General features: G+C 37.2%; 1 protein-coding gene and 1 long non-coding RNA gene across 2 annotated transcripts in view; one reads left to right on the top strand and one right to left on the bottom strand.

The window, feature by feature from the left end:
- Nucleotides 1–594: 594 nt before the first annotated feature.
- LOC139151164 (carbohydrate sulfotransferase 11-like) overlaps nt 595–23,961 on the top strand; it is a 40,466-nt gene continuing 17,099 nt past the window's right edge. The window contains exons 1-3 of the mRNA XM_070723759.1: nt 595–685; nt 3,179–3,269; nt 4,167–4,228. The gene's annotated coding sequence lies outside the window, so the exon portion shown is untranslated. The remainder of the gene's footprint in view (nt 686–3,178; nt 3,270–4,166; nt 4,229–23,961) is intronic.
- Nucleotides 7,340–8,555, bottom strand: LOC139152349 (uncharacterized). The gene is made up of 2 exons (XR_011556604.1): nt 8,498–8,555; nt 7,340–7,942 (listed from the first exon to the last, which is right to left on the bottom strand). It is a non-coding gene; the product is annotated as an uncharacterized lncRNA (long non-coding RNA).

Here is a 23,961-nt window from a genome sequence, read left to right on the forward strand (position 1 = left end):
TACAGGGTTGAGGTTCAGTGTCCATTTTTAATTTTCCATTTTCATGTTCGATCACACTGAACCATGTAAAACTGAATGAAAGAAGAATCATGACAGTTGTTAATGAGAGTTTGTGAATAGTCCTTTAGTACCCTACATAAGTTGATAACCTGGTTGTTTTTTCTTTCGTTTTTTGTTAATTTTTTACATATTGGTACCCGTTACAAAAGTCACGGGGACAGGTAGAACTGATAGATTTTACGGTCATGAATTACACTCTTTTCAGGTATAATCAGGCTACCCCGTGAAACTAATGATAACACACATGGTTTGAGGATGTATCATGTAAAAAAGGGAAGTATAACCGTGATTCGTCAAGCGGATATTTTCTAGGTGTATCTAAACTCTGAACTTGCTGACGCCGATAAAACAACAGCAAGTAAAATTTTAGGGTGACTCTTTTTCGAAGCAATTGTTATCTTTTTGGTTATGACATGTCATGGTTTCTAGTTAGTCGGGACAGCTTTTCTTGGTACAACAGCATAGACAAGGTGCGTTTTGTTGACCTTATACAGTCAACCCACAATGCATTGCGCGGTAACGTGCTGTCTACAATGTCGCATAACTATTTGAAACGGCCATCGTCAACATTGATTGCCGATCCATGAAGAACTTTAAGCTGTCTGGCTGTTCAACGTACTTGAGGGTGAGCATAATAAGAAACGACATATGTATCTGTATTTGTCAGACATTATATTTAACATACCAGTCTTCGTAAAATGTGCCAATTGTGTTTCTCCTCGTGACTTCCTTGTAACTTCCATGTTCTTTGTGCAGAGGTAGGTTTGATAAGCATATTTATAAGATAAATAAAGTTTAGGCTGTCTAGATGTTTTGAGCTTTTTTGTAATCAATGTCTTCAGACGCTTCAAAATATTTCTGAATATGTCATCAAGCTTTAAAGGAAGAGCAAAAGGATAGCCCGTCGCGTTTCGAAGAGTGACGTGCGAGTAAATACAAACTCTATTCAATCGTTGACATATGGCATACAGCAGCGGCATAATGTAATCTCTCAAACATTGTACATGTGTGTTACAGACTTTTATAAAGAGACTGAGAATACGAAGATAAAGATAATAACAGGTGGCAACAACAGTTGTTTTGTACACGATATTTCCTTTTGAAACACGTTTCGTTAAACACCGTATACCCCCTAGATAGTTTTGACGGTTGCTATTTCAAGTATATCTGGTAGAGTACTCTATGGTTTATGTCATTATAAAACAAAATAAATGCTGATCATGGCGGGCACGCTTACATATCTGTCAGTTATTTAATTTTCATGCATCCTGCAATCTTCAGACAGACTGTCAGAACTAGAAATATCCTTAGCTCTACACACTCGTTTAATATATGTTTTGTGCTTACCCAGGGCCATACCATTGTATTATGATTTTGGTGGTGTTCAAATTTGATAAGTAATATTTGTTTCGGTTGGCGCATTTTTGAATTAACTCAGTGCGTTTGTTAAACAGCGTGGATTTATCAGCACTGATAATGTGTAGCTTTTCCGATATGCAAAGATTACATCGTTTGCTCGCGTTAGAGTAACTCGATGTTCTGGCAATGATTGATCATGATGCATAATTGTCCTATTTTCACCTATTTTATGACCAATAATATCTCCTGTACAAAATTGGGCAAATTTTGGAGAAGCCCCCTAGTTCAAAAGTGATACCTATACTGGAAATTCCAATGTGGAATTTCCAATCTGAAAATTCCCATTTTGAATCATTCCGATATGATTTAAAACCGTTCCATTCAAATCGGTAACCGATCAGGAATGGAATGGAATGGAATGGAATAGATCTATTCCAGGTTTTATCTCTGGCTTTTCCGATGAGCGACTGGCTGCTGTATGTTGTGAGATCGAATCCGATTGGAAACTTACCGTAATTATCACCGTATTACAGTATTATGCCTATTGAATTTCGTCAGTGTAACCACTGAACATCGACACTGTATTGTAGTGACCTCTGGATTTATCAATGATGGCCTTATCACTTGATATTTTTGATATGTGTTTACTTATTTCATAAGGGAAGTGTTTAATTATAGTTTGTGGGTGATTGGATTGCTTATGGGCGTACAGTCTGGTTATTGGGTTTACGTTACGGACAGAACTTCCAATCATTCAGATTAAATGTCACATCTAAGAAGTTTATTATTTTCTGGTTTCACGTCATAAAATACTTTTGTGATTTTTTTCTTTATTTTCTCTGCTTTGCTGCCTGTAACATTCTTATGTACACCAAGCCCGTCATCTCCGCAGAAGCCGATTTGATCTTTCATTATAAATTTTAGAAGACAAATTTTTGCTGTTGAACAAACGCTCTGAGTTGGTTTCAAAGTATTAGGCCGTCGTTGTTAAATGTCTGGTTTGGCTTTCGCAAACTCCATATTACATCCCATTATATTTTTTCTGCATGTTTACGAAATTATCAACATCTTCTCGCATTTCCGATATTCTTGTGTGTAAAGGAAAGTCAGCAACACACATATTAAGGTAGCATGCGCCTCGGAAGTGAAAGACTTACACTTTTTCTGCAACTTTCCTGAATGAAACTTTCAATCATTCTCTTACTAAACCAACAATAAAAAGAAGGGGTCGCCGTGCACAGTTCGGAACTAGTGATACAAAATACTCAACATTTTGCGATATTTGAAATTCAAAATGGCCGCCATCCCTGTGTTAACTCTATGAGGTAAAAATGAAATTTTCGATTTTTGAAAAACTAAGATGGTGAAAACTTTTCTTACGTCAAGAGCTCTAAAATGGAAGATCTGAAGAGAACTGACAAAACTTTAAAGCCCGAATTTCTGTCCCGAAGCGCATTCTACCCTTCGGACAAATCACTACGTGTGACTAACATTTTCGATCGTATTGAATAAAATAATGTATATAAATAACAATGACAAGAGTAATGCTTTAGTGATGTAAAAAAAGGAATGTTTCAAAACTCAATTTTCTTAAACTGCTCAACCTATGAATCCTCTATGATTATTTTTCCCTTCTTTTTTCCCTCCTGTCTGTCTCTCTCTCTCTCTCTCTCTCTCTCTCTCTCTCTCTCTCTCTCTCTCTCTCTCTCTCTCTCTCTCTCTCTCTCTCTCTCTCTCTCTCTCTCTCTCTCTCTCTCAGAAAATACCTATACCGTTAGAGAAAATGAAGATTAATCGTCTATGCATAGCAGTTATCATCATCGTGTTGATAGCCCAATTAACAGTACTATGTAAGTGTCATTTATTCTTAAAAGGCAAAAGTCTCAAAACCAGAATTGAATCTGACATCTGTGGTTTTAATAAACCGACTTGATTACTGAAATTATGCCTCAACAATATGGCGTTGTCCAGAACTTGCTGATGCGGGTGCAAAATATATGTGAGTGACAGCATAAATATCTTGTGATTACAAACACTGTTTGGAAGCTTATTCTATACACATCAATAATGTGTCGTTAGCAACATAAATAATTTTCATATTTCAAGCTATATCTCCCTATAGTACGCGTAAATGATATTCCTTTAAAGCCGGGCAAATTGAAAGATAAATAATGTCAAGTGTAAAGTCTCTGCAAAGCCCGACAATACATTTACCTCATCTGATAAAAAAATTGAGGTGACGTAATTGGCATATATACCTTGACCAAATTTGACTGCATTCAATATGGAGATCGTCCTTTATATCTGCGGTGCATGATATCAAACTACCAAGACCTGAAAAGAAACAAGCTTTGAATGTAGAATGCGTCTCGGAGACAGATATTCGGACTCTCAAATTTGTACAATTCGTTTCTGATCTACCTCCTGTGGGTGTTCATTTTAAAGCTCTTTGCGTAAGAAAACTTTTCACCGTCGTAGTTTTTCGAAAATTGAAAATTTTATTTTTCTCCATCGACTTAACACAGGGGATGGCGGCCATTTTGAATTTCAAATCTCCTAAACTTTTTTCTCTAGTCCCAACATTTGCACGTTGACCCCGATTTTTATTCTTGATATTGAAAGAGAATGGTTGAAATATTTCTTGAGGAAATTTGAGCAAAAGTCTAAGTCTTTCACTTTCGAGGCGCATACTACCTTAAATTATACATGTCAATGGAGGTCTAAGATTGTCAACGTATGTGTTGCAGTAATGTTCCAGAAAATGAGAATGATCTGGACTCATCTGACATGGTCGAGAGGAATTATCAAGGTGAGGATATAAATTCCTTCTTGACTGTTCATTGATATATCGCCACAATAAAGTACACCGTACTTCTTCGTGAAGTTGTAGCTTTGATCATAGAACCAGAAGCTAATTTCGGAGGATTGTGAACATATGCAAGAAGGGTATTTTGTAAACCGTAATTTCGACACTATATTTGCACCTGAATTACAAACGGCAGAGCTGAGGAGTAATGCTAAATCATATCATAATTTACCATGTCCTGTGGTTTATCTTTCTGTGTATTTGCTATGAAAAGAATTCTACACAATCAGATTACTTCAATGCGACAAACTGCCTCCCCTGGCCTCCGCATCTTTCTGACATGGCTATAGAAGATGTCATGCTAAATCACCTTTTCAACTCCTTGTCTATCAGAATATTTTGAAGTGTACATCGTGCGGTCATTTTTCTATCGTGAGTCGTAATCAAAGCACCCATGTTAACTTCATCATCGCCAGCAGCATATACATTCACGGCGACGGCAGTGTCTCATCATCATAAGTATACACTGCTAGTCTGTAACATTGCCATCTTCATTTTCTTTTACCATAGCATACACTAGTATCCCCGAATTTGAAAATAAAGTGTTCTCTGTCAAGGTAATGTTGGAGATTCACGCTTTTATAAGGCGTTTACTAGTTTACAGCACGATTCACTTCGTCATCAAACCGCTTTCCTATAGTGGAAGTATAACGAATCGGTCGCCTAAAATCATCTGTTCTTGCAGGGAGACTTTATGGCAAAGAATTCTTTAGCTGTTAGCAATCTTTCAGTGGAGGAAGTTCACCTACAACGAATACTCACAGTAAACCAGACCTGCGAAACACTGAAAGAAAATGGATATCATATTACTCTGAATGACACGGCTCCGACTCTCAACCTCCGGGGGAAAGTTATTGCTGTTAACGAAAAGCACAAAATACTCTTCTGCATCATTGCTAAGGTTGGAGCGACCAACTGGAGACGAGCGTTTTTGAAACTTGCCGGTACCTACAAAGAAAACGTGGGCATATATAGACAGCCGATTAAGTCGCTCACGAAATTTAAACCAACTGCTCAAATGAGCATGTTAAAAACGTACACCAAAGTAATGTTCGTACGGCATCCGTTTGAAAGGTTATTGTCGGCATATCTTGACAAATTCGTAGAAGGACCTTCTCCACCCTTCTTAAAGCAATACGGTAAGGCTATACTGAATACAATAAATCGGAATGGTTCGCTTGATGGCAGCCTCACTTTCGACAAATTTGTTTCTTTTCTGCTGAGGACAAGAAAAAGGAACCGCCACTGGGATCCCTATTCGAAGTCTTGCGATCCTTGTAGAATACAGTATGATTTTATCGGAAAATTTGACACACTACGATCTGACATTTAGTATATTTCAGATACACTTAATGTGACCCTTGACTTTGCCAAAACCGCGGGACACGCTACCGGCAGTGCGAATCGAACAAGCAGTTTTTACAGTCTCTTGACTAAAGAACACACTGTAAAGTTAAGTGTTCAAGGATAGAACACCAATTAAACGCCTTTTTGTAACACTTTTTGAACGCCTCTAGACGTTCAGAAATCTAACACTACGTGTTCAACCAGCGTTCAATTTTTGAACATACGTGTGCAGATTTTGAACGCTACGTGTTCATCAGACATTATATTGAACACCATGGTGTTCCACATCTGAACACACGTTGCACATGAAATGTGTTCAAAAATTTGAACGCTTTTACGCGTTCAAAGGGCTGTAACACTTTTTGAACGCATGGACGCCGTTCAACGATAAGTGTGTTAAAGGCTAGAACACATGATGCGCGCTTGTTGAACACCTTTAATTTTGGGCGTTCACAGGGTGTTCAAGCCTTGAAATAACATTACAGACCATTGATATCCAGTAAATTATTTTATTCTAAAAATACACGAAACATTTCTAGAGTAAAATACAATAATTTACTGTAAAATGGGCAAATAAACATTGCAACTTTGTATGTAAAGTTTGTCAGAGGAAAAAACCAACAGTGTTAACACCTTCCTATCAAAAACATAAGCAATAAAAATCACCATATTGTGGATGACGTTTTATGTTCATACTTGTTTAAAATGTACAAAAATAATCTGAAAAAGCTCAAAATTTGGCATACTTATTGTGTTGAAAAGTATATGTATGAAATGCATACTCCATTTTTGTAAGATGGTTTCTTAAAGACATTTCCTCTTGTATAGACAATTGTAAATTTTGAAGAAGAAAAAAGTTAGTCAAGGCTTCTCTAGTGAACATGGTATATAGTTGTCCACACTAAAGTAAACACAACATGTCAAGTTGTCAAAGTGTCACAGTAAGGCACAACATGCAGAAAGTGGGGAAAGTTGGTCCTTGGCAGGGTAAAACCTATTTCCTTGTCCAACAAAGTCCTTCATAAACAAAAAGGTTTGTTTGTTTGTAATATCTTTAAATAAACCCTGAAATAAATGGGTGACATTTCAAAAATATACTTCTCAGAAATTTAAAACATATTCATAAAGACAAAGACCTTTCAAATTCTGGTGTACCCTGCTATTAATTTTCATACAATTCTTTTTACCGAAAATGGTAAAAATCACCCTTAAAATGAAAAAAATGTACATTTCATCATAACTTGAATATATCACATTCTGGTAATCCCTTTATGTCTTAAAAATGTCTGAAATATCTTTAATGTCCTAAAATTACAAAGTTGCAAATTTCTGCATAGTTTGAACAATCTGAAAACGACTATCAGTAGAGATCTATGTCCTAAATATCAAAACTGTTCGATTAGCAGTGTTGAAAGGAATTTTTTAAAGATTTCTTGACCAAAAAATGACAAAAATTGCCATGAAATATAAAAATTTGAATATTTCATCACAACTAGCACAAATTTGACTAAGGTCATTTTTAGGGACATGTTTACCAAATATTGAAGACGGCAGAAAAATAGAAGAAGATTTTTGCCAAAGAATAGCAAAATTAGCCTCAAAAATATAAATTTGCATATTTCATCATAATTTGAACATATCTGATTAGGGTAATCCCTTGGGACCTGTAATCCAAATATTTAAGGATTCGTACAGGCTGTTTTGAAGAAAAACCTTTGGATGTACAAATTTGAGGACAATGCTACACATCCACCTATTTAGCTGACAGCAAAGCTAAAAACCAGTTGCTAAGTACAAGAGACGTGTTGAGCTACAATACAAAATAATCTACGGTTTGGTAGCACGCTATGATCAACTAAATGTTACAAGGGCATAAGCTTTCAAAGACGTGAAGTCTCCTTCATCAGATGCAAGGGGGGATGAAAAATTGAAGCAGAAAGTGACAGAAAATTCAGAGTGAAAATTTCAGAAAAATCAGTAATTCAGAGCGGACATTTTTACTCTGAATGGTCTGTCGCTTTCAGCTTTAATTTAAATAAGGGAGACTACACGTCTGTGAAAGCTTATTCTCCGACAACATTTAGTTGATCATAGCATGCTACCAAAGCTTTGATTAATTCAGAACAAAAACACAGAAATTTATCAAAATTCAGTTACTGACCCTTGGAAGTTTAAATCTACATTAGAGATGAACTGAGGTTCTCAAGCTTGTTTCCAGACAGCTACCTGTACACTCATCTTCTTCGTTATCTGTACCACCAGCTTCTATAACAACTCTTCGATTTTCAGTTAAATCCAACTTTTTACATCCTGAAAAAAATGCAACAATAGGTAATATGGCGAGATGAAACTTTAAATGAAAGACAAGGAGCTGATTAGGTTAAGGAAAAGGGGAGACTTTCATATACAGTGCCTCTCTTCAATACTGTTACAAAATATTTGCTGCTTCTTGTCATCAACTGATTAAAATAAAAAAGCCAAACTCTCATATGCTGAAACAATACATTTTATACTCTACAATGTTTAACTGATGTTTTACATGCGATTGTGTTTGCTAAAAGACATGTATTAGCTGTGATTACGCAGCAGTACTATGCAAGGCGTATCGATAGCGCTCAGGTCAAGGGTTATCGCTACAGATGTGTTTTGATGACCCTTGACCCGAGTGAGACCGATCGATAGGCTATGGCCAAAAGTACCACTGCGTAGTCACAGCTAATTGTTGGTATAGCAGCCATGAAAGGAAAAAAAGGTTTCCTCACGTAGTTAAGCTATTTCAAGGTACAATACAATTAATTTCAAAGGACGATAATATAGATGCTTCAAAAATCTAATACCTTTTACTATTTTTGACAGGAAACTTACCCTTTCTGGTCTTGCTTCCGCACGATCACGACTTCATGGTGCGCTTACAAGAAAAATGTCGCAACTTCCGTTTTGATGCATCATGGGATAGGAAAAGGCACGAAACTTGAACACCAAGTGTTTGGAAGTAGAACGCCTCTTGCACCCCGATGTTAAAATTAAAACGTTCATGGTGGTTTTCAGATTTTCTTTTCTAATTTTTGAACTTTCAACCCGTAATAAACGTGTAAAATTATTTTGTATACTTCCTTTTTTAGAAAAAATATGCTTTCAGCAATTGTCGGCCGGAAATATTTTTCACTTAGTGTGAAATTCGTTACACCAAAATCCGTGTACGTTTACCGGACAGTGAAGCAATAGTAAATTTAATATAGCCATTGTAAAGTAAAAAACACAAAAGATTGTTAATTGTTTCACAGTATTGTAAAATTTCTGTGATGCTCAGTTTTTGAACACTTGAAGGAGATGGTTGTTAACACATAGTGTTCAGGTTTAGAACATCATTGTTAATATTATGAACACTGGTGTTAACAATATGAACACTAGCCGTTCAAATTTGAACACCGACATGTACATTTTGAACGCGTAAAGACGCGTCTAGCGTCCGCTATTTTAACAGTGCAGATACTGGGACTGTACAAAATGTATTACAGTGATTTTATGCTCTTCGGGTATCCGTACCCACGGATTTACCTGGATATGGCCAGAAACTAGACACTATGTTGTAAAACTTTTTACCAGATTCGCCTCTAGTCTGACGAATATGTGAATAATTTAAGTGATTGTAAACGACTTGTTTCAAAGTTGAAGCCCCATTGATCGTCTTTTCTACACTTTGATTTGTGCCTCCTTCTTTTATATTGAAGAACTCGACAGCAAGTCTCTCATTTTGACTTTTGTATAAATCACTGACGGACCCGTAGGGATGTTCGGGATTCAGCAGATCCCTCTATAGCGTATGCTCTTCGCCAATATCTTCGCCCGCAGATGCAGAAATAGGTCAATTGTACAAAGGCCTTGCAGCCCGAGACACAAATGCTATCAAATTAAGCTTTGTAGTACGCTACCATTCCAAAAAATGTTGGGACATACTTGAAGTTGACTTTTCTGAAATAATCTTTATGTGTACATTGCAAAGATATGAAAAAAATATGGGGTACCCATGCAAATTTTTGAAAAAACACATGCCAAAATTGACAGAAAACCACTAAATCTCCCATTTTGCGAAATTTGCACTTACCAGCAGAATCTTTATTTTATCGCAAACGATTAAAGATCCCAGTGTGCATACCACATTTTTGCATCGCCAGGACAGCTGAATTAGGACAATCCACTAAAATTTGTGATGTCTTGTCTTAAAAATTAAATATTAGACCCTAAATTTATCATTTAAGTGTAAAATTAGTCTTTTTTAAAATATAAACTTCATATAAATGCACAAAATAATATTCAAAATGTTAAAAAGTACAGCAATATCTATCAAACAGACAGCGTTCTTTGATTTAGAAGCAAAAAAGTTGGGGTCACCACGCAAATTTCTTACTAAACTGCAAAAAGTGACGTAAAAAGAAGAATTTTGTTAGACCTGAGATTTGACCCTCTAGCTTACTGATATTATGTCAGAGCTACAATTGTTAATTCTTCTCTACTGATCTTTCAAATAAAATAACTATCGATTTTTCAGTGCAAAAACATAATTTCTGTTCTTTTGATTCATAAAAACTTCTGAAAGAAATATATAAGGTCACTAGCATGATTTTTTGCCATTTTGTCCTGTTATTCACGCTCACCAGGTTAGGTAGTCTGAAAGGAACATGTACATCTTCTGGACAAAAGAGGGCGCTCTCCTATATAGAATGGTAGCGTACTACCTTAAGCTTTGTAGTACGCTACCATTCTACATAGGAGAGCGCCCTCTTTTGTCCAGAAGATGTACATGTTCCTTTTAGACTACCTAACCTGGTGAGCGTGAATAACAGGACAAAATGGCAAAAAATCATAGGAGTGACCTTGTAATATTTCTTTCAGAAGTTTTTATGAATCAAAAGAACCGAAATTGTATTTTTGCACTGAAAAATCGACAGTTATTTTTATTTTGAAAGAGCAGTAGAGAATAATTAACAATTGTAGCTCTGACATAATATCAGTAAGCTAGAGGGTCAAATCTCAGGTCTAACAAAATTCACCTTTTTTCGTCACTTTTTGCTCTTTAGTAAGAAAATTTGCGTGGTGACCCAAACTTTTTTTGCTTCAAAGAACACTGTCTGTTTGATAGATATTGCTGTACTTTTAACATTTTGAAAATTATTTTGTGCATTCATATGAAGTTTATATTTTTTAAAAAGACTAATTTTACAGTTAAATGATAAATTTAGGGTCTTATATGTAATTTTTAAGACAAGACATCATAAATTTTAGTTGATTGTCCTAATTCAGCTGTCTTGGCGATGTAAAAATGTGGTATGCAAACTGGGATCGTTTAATTGTTTGAGATAAAATAAAGATTCTGCTGGTAAGTGCAAATTTCGCAAAATGGGAGATTTAGTGGTTTTCAGTCAATTTTGGCATGTGTTTTTTCAAGAATTTTGCATGGGTGCTCCATCTTTTTTCATATCTTTGCAATGTACACATAAAGATTATTTCAGAAAAGTCAACTTCAAGAATGTCCCAACAATTTTTGGAATGATAGCGTACGTCCTTAAGCTGACATTAGCCTTTATAGTTAAAGGCTCATCATTATCGTATTCTGACTATTTCTGCTAATAGGCATGATAATCTTAGGCCTTAAAGGTATACAGTCACCTGTAATCTAAATATGCCCATATATGGTCAAAGGGACGTTCCTTGGTATTCAAAATGCCCAAGTGAGGGCGCTGTTTTTAAAAAGCGGCCGCCCGCTTAAAATCAGTGATTGGTTAGATTTTCTCTTTCCATGGTAACTATGGCAAAATTGGAACAGGTGACAGTATACCTTTAATTCAAAACGTTAACAGTTAGGTATGAGCTGGTACTATAACCACTGCGTTGAAATTTTGAAAAATATCGTAATTATACAGCGCTGATATACAAGAAATAAGCTGCATATCAATCTGACAATGGCACAGTACATTACCTTGATTATAGACCAGGTGAGATGATCTCCACTCGATAGCCACAGCTGTGAAGGAACGTGACTGCTACAAATATCTGCTCTTGTATGATAAAAACACCATAAACATCAAAACACGTTCACCTTTGTCATGTAGTGGACCGCCAGAGGTTGAGTGTAGCTCTGGTAATTAGAACACACGCATGAACTTTTAACGATTTGTTGTAACTGCTGTTAGTCATGCGCGTGTTTGTATTTTGATTTTCGATCACAATGAACTATGCAAAACTAAGAATCATGACACTTGTTCATAAGACCAGTTCATGGGGGTCCCTTAGTACCCTAAATTCAGTAAATTTAGTACCTGTAAATTAGATTATAACACACCACATGCTCATTCCGTGTCGCGACTCGCCAGAATACGTCACGTGACGAGACAATAGATACGTCTAGTCCCCATTGAATAGACAAAAGTGACGTCAGAGGGTAATCTTTGAAAATCTATTTCCCTAGGGAAATTGTTCAGACCAAATATGGAAAAGTGCCCATGTCACGTGACTGTAGTGTCGTCTGCAAATTTGCAACAATGGCAGGTGACTATATAGAACGTGATGTGCATCCGGGATGAGCGACGAGCCTCTCTCTAAGACAGATTTTCCAACATTTTCGAACATTCCAACAGCGTAGGACTTGAACAGCTCATCGGCGAAAAAGATTCAAGTGCAACCAAGGATTGTTGCCAGCTATGCTTAGGATATTTTTTGAAAGAAAGTGGTACCACGTACAACTGTAAGCGCTGTGGAAAGATCGCCAAGTAAACTTGTCACAATGGATTGTTGCGGTGCAAAATATCAAAACACATTAAAAAACTATAATATAATACAACATGAGCGTGTGGTGTGTTATAAAACACCTATAACCTGGTATTTATCTGGGCTATAGCGCCCGTTCATTACCCCCTCGTGGCCGTGTGTTACCAGAAACACATCGCTATACCCTTCGGCCTACGGCCTCGGGGAATAGCGATGTGTTTCTGGTAACACACGGCCCCTCAGGGTAATAGACGGGCGCTATAGCCCTCATGACCATGGCAGGCAATAGGTATTTACTAATGTAGGGTACTAAGGGACCCCCAGACCCGGATAAATTTGTTCGTTGTGGTTTTTCGGACGTTTTCATATTGTATGACCTAACAATAAACCAACACGCTATAGCAATTTTCAATATTCATAACAGCAAGTACAACTGAAGTGTGGCTTTCAAAATCTAATTTTACTAAGAAGCATTAAGCAGTGTCAAGTTAGTAAATAGCTCATTTGCATATTCAACGAAGTCTTCTAATCAGTAATGTGACTATAAAATAACTGCACCAAATTTGATCCGACAGATATCTGACAGTGTTGAGAAGCATTTAGTAGTGTGAAGTTTAGTAAAGGTTCATTTACATATTTAATGAACTTTGTAATTAGTGATATAACTCTGAAATTGCGGTACTAAATTTTGTGAAACCTGCTCCAGAAATTGATTTGATAAATATCTAACTGTCGCATAAAGCACTGAGCAGTGTCAAGTTAATTAAGGGTTCATTTGTATATTTAATTAACTTTGGAATTAGTGATATTACTCCGAAATAACAGCATTAAATTTGATGAAACATGCTACAGATGTTGATCTGATAGATATCCACTTGTCCCATGAAGCATTGAGCAGTGTCAAGTTAATAAACAGCTCATTTGCATAGTAAATGAAAATTTGTAATTAGTGATTTAACTCTGAGAGTACCGTGCAAAAGTTGATGAAATCTGCTACATATAATGATGTTGCAGATATCTGATTGTTCTGTGAAGCGTACTACTATAAGTAATGAACCTGTTGTAAACCACGTGTGCACATTCAGTTCACATCTGGTAACTTCATCATCGCCTGCTGTGTGTCCCTCTACGGCCACAGCCGTGTCTCAACATCACTAGTTTACAATCTGTAACGTTCCCACCTTCATTTTCTTTTGCAAGGGCACACGAATATGAAAGTACAAGTCTTCTCTGTCAAAGTCACGTAGATTTACAATTTAGAAAGGTTTTTGCTTTTTATAGCACGGTTTACTTCCTCATAAAGCCGTTGTCCTACAGTGGCAGTATTACTAAAACACCATCGGAACCAATTTGGGATAACTGGACAGTAAAGTAATGTATGCTTGATCTGCAAAAGTAGGCTCATCTGCTTTTCTTTTCAAGTTACATGTTTGTTTTTATGAGTAATTTGTAATATTGTAACATTCAGCTACAGAGAACCTAACACTTTTGAGAAATTTGAAAAATATGAAAATACATTTATACCATATTAGTTCCAATCGTGTTCTAATTGGTCGCCGAAGACATATGGGAAATAATTTTGTCGCGCTTTACAATCCGTCATGAAAGGAAGTACACCAACTATACGAATCTCACTGTAGGCTAAACCTGACGTGCGAAACATTGAAGGAAAACGGGTATCATATCATTACTGAAACAAGGCAATTTTATAACATACGTAAGCTTTTTTAACTTGGAATTGAATTTCTTCCAGAGTACTCCTGACATGGATACCTTTAAGCTCTCAGTTATTGTGCATCCTACTCATCATATTTATTACCTAATTTGTGCGCGTTTTGCTCTTCTCTTTCTTTCATTTTCGGCCGTTTATCTTCGTCTAATGGCTCGACAAGGCCCCATAATCTCAGATGGAAACAAGTCATAACTGTGGTTATAAATGTGGTGTAACTGTGGCTTGTTTATCAAGGTCTATATTAAATTAATGAACCTGTACATCTTTTAAAGAAATTTCTGTCCAGAAGAGATGGTTTTATGAAGAAAATTATCGGTGTGTCTAAAAATGTTAGTCAAAAAACACCCTAGTGGGAAGAGGAACGTTAGTACATGTAGGAGAAGATAAAAGCCTATATTTTAAAGGTTATTCAAATTGACCGCGAAACATTTTGCAATGGGGTTGAGAGCTCAGGTTTATGCCGAGAATCCATTGTTTCTGGACCCTTAACACTTAACATTTAAAAAAAATTCCATCAGTGACCCACAGTACATGTACACGCTAAATTGCAAGATGACAAGTGGTAACACTTCCGAAAATTATCAGTGTACACACAATAGACATGTATATACGCTACACATTCTCATACATACATGCATGCATGCATGCATGCATGCATGCATACATACATACATACATGCATGCATGCATGCATGCATGCATGCAGCATGCATGCATGCATACATACATACTGTTATGTAGGTCATTTCCCCCCACACTCATCATGACCTGAGTTCAATTAGTCTAGAACATTCTCAAGGTCACTGCCCTTAATGACCTCACAACCTTGAATTCAATTAGTCATGTTTGGAATGTTCTGAAAGTTGATTAGTTGTGTAAGAGAGATAATTTTAGAACAGTAATTAGCATGTCAATAAAAGTTCTAGATTGTTCTTATATGCCTTTATAAAAGGGACGTGCTCAGCTTCCAGTCAGACTTTTGGGATCGTGTCTCTTGTGTGTTACTAAACTCCAGCAGTAGTCATTCTCAAGACTTTTCAAGACCTTCACTGTCAACGCTGGATTTATACTGTGGACTTTGTGCAGCTTCAAGCCTGCAAGGACTGTTCATTCATCCAACTGACTGTTACAACTCTGAGACTGGAGCTTTGCCGTCCCAGCTGAGATAAGTAATCTGTACACTTTTAAAGCTTGTACTCTATCCCTGACTTAGCAATTAGTTTTGTTTTCGTAATAAATTTTGTTTAAACGGAAACTGCTGAGTTCACCCTTTTGTTCGTTTTCTCTGCACGTAACAAATTGGGGGCTCGTCCGGGAGACGAATATTTTGAGCCGTTTGACAACATTTTGACAGCCTTTTCAAAACTACTGTATACTGTGAACTCAGCGAAATTTAATAATGGCGGAATTTAAACCAGACGAATTTATGGATGACCTTGATCAGGACACATTTAATTCCCTCAGAAAAGACAACCTCATAACACTGGCCAATTTCCTTAAAGTAGAAGTCAAAAGATCTATGCGCAAGAGGGAAATACAGTACCGTATTGCCAAACATCTAGTTGATTTAGGCCAATTTGAGGAATCCACCCTGAAAGATTATGAGCCCGAGTCTACCTCTGAACTCAGAAAATTAGAATTAGAAATGCAGACAAATTTGGAGATCAAGAAACTAGAATTACAAATGAGAGAGAAAGAATTACAAATGGAAAAAGAGAGACAGGCATTAGAAAAGGAAAAATACAAATGCAGTTAGAAATGGAAGAAAGACAGAAAGAAAAAGAATTGCGATTAGAAGAACAGCGATTACAGGTAGAAATAAAACGTTTAGAGCTTGGACAGTCAGGAAAATTCTTCCCTTCAGACAAGTTTGACATCACTAAGCATTTCAGGTTAGTTCCCCCTTTCCAAGAAAAGGATGTTGATAAATATTTCCTTCATTTTGAGAAAATTGCTCAGAGTCTGAACTGGCCTAAGGAGTCCTGGTCTATGCTTTTGCAGAGTGCTTTGGTGGGTAAAGCCAGAGAAATTTACATTCAGTTGTCAGTAGAGCAGGCTTCAGATTATGATTCTGTGAAGGAATTAATTCTCAAGGGCTATGAGTTGGTGCCTGAAGCTTACCGTCAGAAATTTAGGGATTGTGAGAAGGTGAAGGATCAAACTTATTTGAATTTGCTCGAACAAAAGAACAACTGTTTGATCGTTGGTGCTCTTCTGAAAAGGTCAGTCAGAATTATGACAAATTACGACAGCTTGTTTTGATTGAGGAATTTGAAAGGTGCATCCGGAGTGACATCAAAACGTTTATCAATGAACAAAAGGCAGATACATTAGAGGTTGCTGCACGTTTGGCCGATGATTATTCATTGACCCACAAATCTTCATTTCACAGCAAATCATCCCAGTCTTTTCCATACAGAAACAATGCAGGTAAATTTAACTCGTCCTTTTCATCCAAGAATTTCTCAAAGGACAGTAGAAAATCAAATGACAACAGTTCACAAATTCAAGTAACACTTCCACATCATCAGATCCCAAGTCTCAATCTCCTTCTGACAAACAGTTCGGTACACTTTCTTGTAATTATTGCAAGAAAGACGGCCATTTAATGTCAGAGTGTTTCAATTGAAAAGAAAACGTGAAGGTCAAAGTGGTCAAAGTGGATCTAAGCCCACCGGCTTTATTTCTTCATCAACTCAATTAGAGTCTAATAATGTGTGCAACACATTTTCTGAGGTTAAACCCCTCTTATCCCCAATTAATGAGGTCAAGGTCAATTCTTCTCAAGATAACATTATGAGTATTTCGAAAAAATTATTCACAATGGTTTTATATCACTTTCCAGTGATATTTCTTCCGCTACACCTGTCAAAATTTTAAGAGATACTGGGGCTTCCCAGTCTCTTTTGTTGGCAGATACCCTGCCGTTTTCTGAAAAGTCATTTTCAGGTTCTAAAGTTCTTATTAAGGGGGTAGATTGTAATGACTACATTCCTGTTCCTCTCCATAATGTCTATTTGTCTTCGGACTTTGTTTCTGGACCTGTGACTTTAGGTATTAGCCTTTTTTGCCTTTTGAAGGGATTCACCTTCTTCTTGGAAACGACCTTGCTGGGGACAAGGTCATTACTAATCCACTTGTGACTGATAATCCTAGTTTAGATCAAAATCCAGAGCCAATAGAGGAAGACATTCCCGGCCTTTTCCCATCATGTGCCATTACTCGAGCCATGTCAAAGAAAACTTCTGAGAATCAAAATACTCTCAAAAATAATGTCACAGATGTTGACTTAAATGACACCTTTCTCAGTCAGGTGTTTGACACGGATCATTCCGTTATCCCTCGTGAATTTGAAACTTCCAGTAAAACTTCTGCTGACCAAAGTCAGACATTTTCTAGATCAAATCTCATTGCAGAACAACACAAAGACCCAGATATTTTGTCTTTGTTTGACAGGGTAGATGATGAAGGTAAAACTTCAGATAGCTCTGTTTCCTATTATACAAAATCTGGTATTCTCATGCGTAAATGGAGACCTCCAGACGTTTTGGTTGATGACGATTGGGCTATAAAACATCAAATTGTGGTTCCAAAGCCCTACCGTGCTGAAATATTGCGCCTGGCCCATGAAACGCCCTGGGCTGGTCATTTAGGAGTCAGGAAAACTTATCATAAAATTCTCAGTCACTTTTATTGGCCTAATCTCAGGCAGGATGTAGCACATTTCTGTAAAACTTGTCACACATGTCAAATGGTAGGAAAGCCAAATCAGACCATTCCAAAGGCCCCTTTACAGCCAATTCCTGCATTTCAAGAACCATTTAGTAGGATACTAATAGACTGTGTTGGCCCCTACCAAAAACAAGATCAGGAAATGAGTACATGCTGACAATAATGTGTACATCAACTCGGTTCCCCGAAGCCATACCACTGAGAAATATAAAGACAAAGACTATAGTGAGAGCCTTAGTCAAATTTTTCACTTTATTTGGCCTCCCTAAATGTGTCCAGTCCGATCAAGGCTCCAACTTTATGTCTGGAATTTTTCAACAAGTAATGGATCAGCTAGGCATTAAACAGTATAGGTCATCCGCCTATCATCCAGAAAGTCAGGGTGCTCTTGAGCGATTTCATCAAACTTTGAAAAACATGATTAGGACCTACTGTTTTGACACAGAGAAGCAGTGGGATGAAGGAATTCATTTTCTGCTCTTTGCTGTTAGAGAGTCAATTCAAGAGTCTCTTGGTTTTAGCCCATTTGAGCTTGTATTTGGACATACAGTCCGTGGCCCACTTAAGCTCGTTAAAGAGAAATTCCTATCAGACGATGATGATTGTCTGAATATTTTGCAATATGTGTCAGATTTTCGTACAAAACTCTCTAAAGCATGTGAATTAGCCAGAGAAAATCTTGAGTCATCTCAGCAGTCAATGAAAATCAAATACGATAAAAACACCTCAAAACGGAAGTTTGAACCAGGTCAAAAGGTCTTGTTCTACTTCCAATTCCTGGCAAACCACTCCATGCTCGTTACTTTGGGCCTTACCTAATTGATAAGAAATTGAGTGATTTAAATTACATCATAATAACACCTGACAGGCGAAAACAAAAACAGCTATGTCACATAAATATGCTTAAGCCATATTGGATAGGGATAATCCTACTAAACAAAGCCTGTCAGTACAGTCAGTTCTGGCCATTATGAAGATAGTGATACTGAAACTGACTTGAGTGAAAATACTCTAAACTCAAAGCTGGGCTCGGTCAAGCTTCAGAACTCAGAAATCCTGGAGAAGCTGGAGTCTACAAAGTTGGCACACCTCCAGCCAGAACAACAACAACAGGTGAAAGAACTGCTCCACGAATATAAACACCTGTTTCAAGATGTTCCAACGAGGACAAACGTCATCTATCACGACGTTGATGTTGGGGACAGTAAGCCTGTAAAACAACATCCATACAGACTGAATCCAACAAAAGCAAAATATCTCCAGGAAGAAGTCAAATACCTGCTGGACAATGACTTTATTGAACCCAGTAAAAGTAACTGGAGTTCGCCGTGCATACTTGTTCCCAAATCAGATCACAGTTATCGTATGTGCACAGACTTTAGGAAGGTCAACACTTTAACAAAGACAGACACTTTCCCAATCCCGAGGATTGATGACTGCATCGACCGAGTGGGAAAAGCCAAGTATGTGACGAAATTTGACCTACTGAAGGGATTTTGGCAAGTCCCTCTTGACGGCTCGTGCTCGTGAAATATCCGCCTTTGTTACACCAGACGGATTGTTCCAGTACAAGGTGATGCCATTCGGAATGAAGAACTCTCCGGCAACGTTTCAACGGATGATCAACGACGTCATATCTGGGCTAGACGGGTGTGCAGCCTACGTTGACGACGTCATCCTGTATAGTGACACCTGGGAGGAACACATCAAGCTCATGCGGAAGTTCTTTGAGAGACTGAGTAAAGCAATGTTGACTGTCAACCTTGCCAAATCTGAGTTTGGTTGGGCGAGGGTAATTTACCTCGGACATACTGTAGGACAGGGTGAGGTAAAACCTGTTGATGCCAAAATCAGTGCCATTTCAAGTTTCCCATACCAAACTGCAAACGACAACTGATGCGCTTTCTCGGTATGGCTGGTTACTACAGAAAATTCTGTCCAAATTTCTCCGCAATTACTGAGCCTTTGACTAACTTACTTAAAAAGAAAGTAAAGTTTGTTTGGTCAGAGCAATGCCAACAGGCATTTGATACACTTAAAGCCATACTGCAAAGTGCCCCAGTGTTGTCTGCACCAGATTTCACTTTGCCATTCAAATTAGCTGTAGATGCTAGTGATACGGCTGCTGGTGCTGTTTTATTGCAAGAGGATAGTCATGGTATAGATCATCCTGTTTGCTATTTTTCACGCAAATTTAACAAATCCCAGAGAAACTACTCTACAATCGAAAAAGAGTGTTTATCTTTGATATTAGCTTTACAGCATTTTGAAGTTTATGTTACTTCTTCAAATCAGCCAATAGTGGTTTATATTGATCACAACCCTCTTGTTTTTCTGCAGAAATTCAAAGGCAAAAATCAGAGATTGCTAAGATGGAGTTTAATGTTACAGGAGTTTAATCTTGACATTAGACATATCAAAGGCAGAGACAATTTAATTGCAGACTGTCTCTCTCGTATTTAGAGTTTATTGTTGTTCACTTTCAAGAAATTTTACTTTAGAGTACAAAAAAAATTTGAGTACTTAAATCTTTTCAAGATTACATTTGTAAAAGAAAGATTTTTCTTTGAAAATTTTCTTTTTTTTGAAGAGGGGGTGTGTTATGTAGGTCATTTCCCCCACTCATCATGACCTGAGTTCAATTAGTCTAGAACATTCTCAAGGTCACTGCCCTTAATGACCTCACAACCTTGAATTCAATTAGTCATGTTTGGAATGTTCTGGAAAGTTGATTAGTTGTGTAAGAGAGATAATTTTAGAACAGTAATTAGCATGTCAATAAAAGTTCTAGATTGTTCTTATATGCCTTTATAAAAGGGACGTGCTCAGCTTCCAGTCAGACTTTTGGGATCGTGTCTCTTGTGTGTTACTAAACTCCAGCAGTAGTCATTCTCAAGACTTTTCAAGACCTTCACTGTCAACGCTGGATTTATACTGTGGACTTTGTGCAGCTTCAAGCCTGCAAGGACTGTTCATTCATCCAACTGACTGTTACAACTCTGAGACTGGAGCTTTGCCGTCCCAGCTGAGATAAGTAGTCTGTACACTTTTAAAGCTTGTACTCTATCCCTGACTTAGCAATTAGTTTTGTTTTCGTAATAAATTTTGTTTAAACGGAAACTGCTGAGTTCACCCTTTTGTTCGTTTTCTCTGCACGTAACAATACATACATACATACATACATACATACATACATACATACATACATACATACATACATACATACATACATACATACATACATACATACATACATACATACATACATACATACATTATATTGTATTGAATATTCATTTTCATCAGATGACAAAAAATAACAAATAACATCAAATCAAAGTAAAAAAGTCTACAATCTGATGGGGTCACGGAAAATATTTCTATCTGAACTAGTATAGTCCGTGGCCCAGATAAATAGTACATCATAACATAACTGAAGAAGTGCGCATCTGTGTGAGATTTTTATGTTCACAGTACAAGGGATGCGAAAAGAGTACATTGAAATCACCTAATAGTTGGAAGAAAATATACATAATAATAGACTTTGGTGCTCAATAATTATATAAACAGTGCGTAAGAGGAGAAAATCTACACCATCTTAGTAAATAGGTACAACATATTGAAAGACGTATATTTAAATAAAAAATACACTACAGAATATTTCAATGAAGTGTTATGTAGGTCATTTCCCCCACACTCATCATGACCTGAGTTCAATTAGTCTAGAACATTCTCAAGGTCACTGCCCTTGATGACCTCACAACCTTGAATTCAATTAGTCATGTTTGGAATGTTCTGGAAAGTTGATTAGTTGTGTAAGGGAGATAATTTTAGAACAGTAATTAGCATGTCAATAAAAGTTCTAGATTGTTCTTATATGCCTTTATAAAAGGGACGTGCACAGCTTCCAGTCAGACTTTTGGGATCGTGTCTCTTGTGTGTTACTAAACTCCAGCAGTAGTCATTCTCAAGACTTTTCAAGACCTTCACTGCCAACGCTGGATTTATACTGTGGACTTTATGCAGCTGCAAGCCTGCAAGGACTGTTCATTCATCCAACTGACTGTTACAACTCTGAGACTGGAGCTTTGCCGTCCCAGCTGAGATAAGTAGTCTGTACACTTTTAAAGCTTGTACTCTGTCCCTGACTTAGCAATTAGTTTTGTTTTCGTAATAAATTTTGTTTTAAACGGAACTGCTGAGTTCACCCTTTTGTTCGTTTTCTCTGCACGTAACAAATTGGGGGCTTGTCCGGGATACGAATATTTTGAGCCGTTTGACAACATTTTGCCTACCTTTTCAAACTACTGTATACTGTGAACTCAGCGAAATTCAATCATGGCGGAATTCAAGCCAGACGAATTTATGGAGGACCTTGATCAGGACACATTTAATTCCCTCAGAAAAGACAACCTCATAGCACTGGCAAATTTCCTTAATGTAGAAGTCAAAAGATCTATGCGCAAGCGAGAGATACAGTTCAAGATTGCAAAACATTTAGTTGATTCAGGCCATTTTGAGGAGTCTGCCCTAAAAGATTATGAACCTGAGTCTTCCTTTGAACTCAGAAAATTAGAGTTAGAAATACAGGCAGATTTGGCACGTGAAAAGTTAGTTTGGCACGTGAAAAGTTAGCAATGGAAGAAAGACAGAAAGAAAAAGAATTACAAATGAAAGAAAAGAATTGCAAATGAAAGAAAAAGAAAGGCAGGAGATTAGAAATGGAAGAAAGACAGAGAGAAAAAGAATTGCGATTAGAAGAACAGCGATTGCAGGTAAAATAAAACGTTTAGAGCTTGGACAGTCAGGAAAATTCTTCCCTTCAGACAAGTTTGACATCACTAAGCATTTCAGGTTAGTTCCCCCTTTCCAAGAAAAGGATGTTGATAAATATTTCCTTCATTTTGAGAAAATTGCTCAGAGTCTGAATTGGCCTAAGGAGTCCTGGTCTATGCTTTTGCAGAGTGCTTTGGTGGGTAAAGCCAGAGAAATTTACATTCAGTTGTCAGTAGAGCAGGCTTCAAATTATGATTCTGTGAAGGAATTAATTCTCAAGGGCTATGAGTTGGTGCCTGAAGCTTACCGTCAGAAATTTAGGGATTGTGAGAAGGTGAAGGATCAAACTTATGTTGAATTTGCTCGAACAAAAGAACAACTGTTTGATCGTTGGTGTTCTTCTGAAAAGGTCAGTCAGAATTATGACAAATTACGACAACTGTTTTGATTGAGGAATTTAAAAGGTGCATCCGGAGTGACATCAAGACGTTTATCAATGAACAAAAGGCAGATACATTAGAGGTTGCTGCACGTTTGGCCGATGATTATTCATTGACCCACAAATCTTCATTTCTCAGCAAACCATCCCAGTCCTTTTCATACAGAAACAATGCAGGTAAATTTAACTCGTCCTTTTCATCCAGAATTTCTCAAAGGAGAGTAGAAAATCAAATGACAACAGTTCACAGAGTTCAAGTAACACTCCCACATCATCAGATCCCAAGTCTCAATCTCCTTCTGAAAACAGTTCGGTACACTTTCTTGTAATTATTGCAAGAAAGACGGCCATTTAATGTCAGAGTGTTTCAAATTGAAAAGAAAACGTGAAGGTCAAAGTGGTCAAAGTGGATCTAAGCCCACCGGCTTTATTTCTTCATCAACTCAATTAGAGTCTAATAATGTGTGTAACACATTTTCTGAGGTTAAATCCCTCTCATCCCCAATTAATGAGGTCAAGGTCAATTCTTCTCAAGATAGCATTATGGGTATTTTCGAACCATTTATTCATGATGGTTTTATATCACTTTCTAGTGATTTCTCTTCCGCTACCCCTGTCAAAATTTTAAGAGATACCGGGGCTTCCCAGTCTCTTTTGTTGGCAGATACCCTGCCGTTTTCTGAAAAGTCATTTTCAGGTTCTAAAGTTCTTATTAAGGGGGTAGATTGTAATGACTACATTCCTGTTCCTCTCCATAATGTCTATTTGTCTTCGGACTTTGTTTCTGGACCTGTGGCTTTAGGTATTAGGCCTTTTTTGCCTTTTGAAGGGATTCACCTTCTTCTTGGAAACGACCTTGCTGGGGACAAGGTCATTACTAATCCA

Source organism: Ptychodera flava, chromosome 15 (genome assembly GCF_041260155.1).
Source record: "Ptychodera flava strain L36383 chromosome 15, AS_Pfla_20210202, whole genome shotgun sequence".
Classification (NCBI taxonomy): Eukaryota; Metazoa; Hemichordata; class Enteropneusta; family Ptychoderidae; genus Ptychodera; species Ptychodera flava.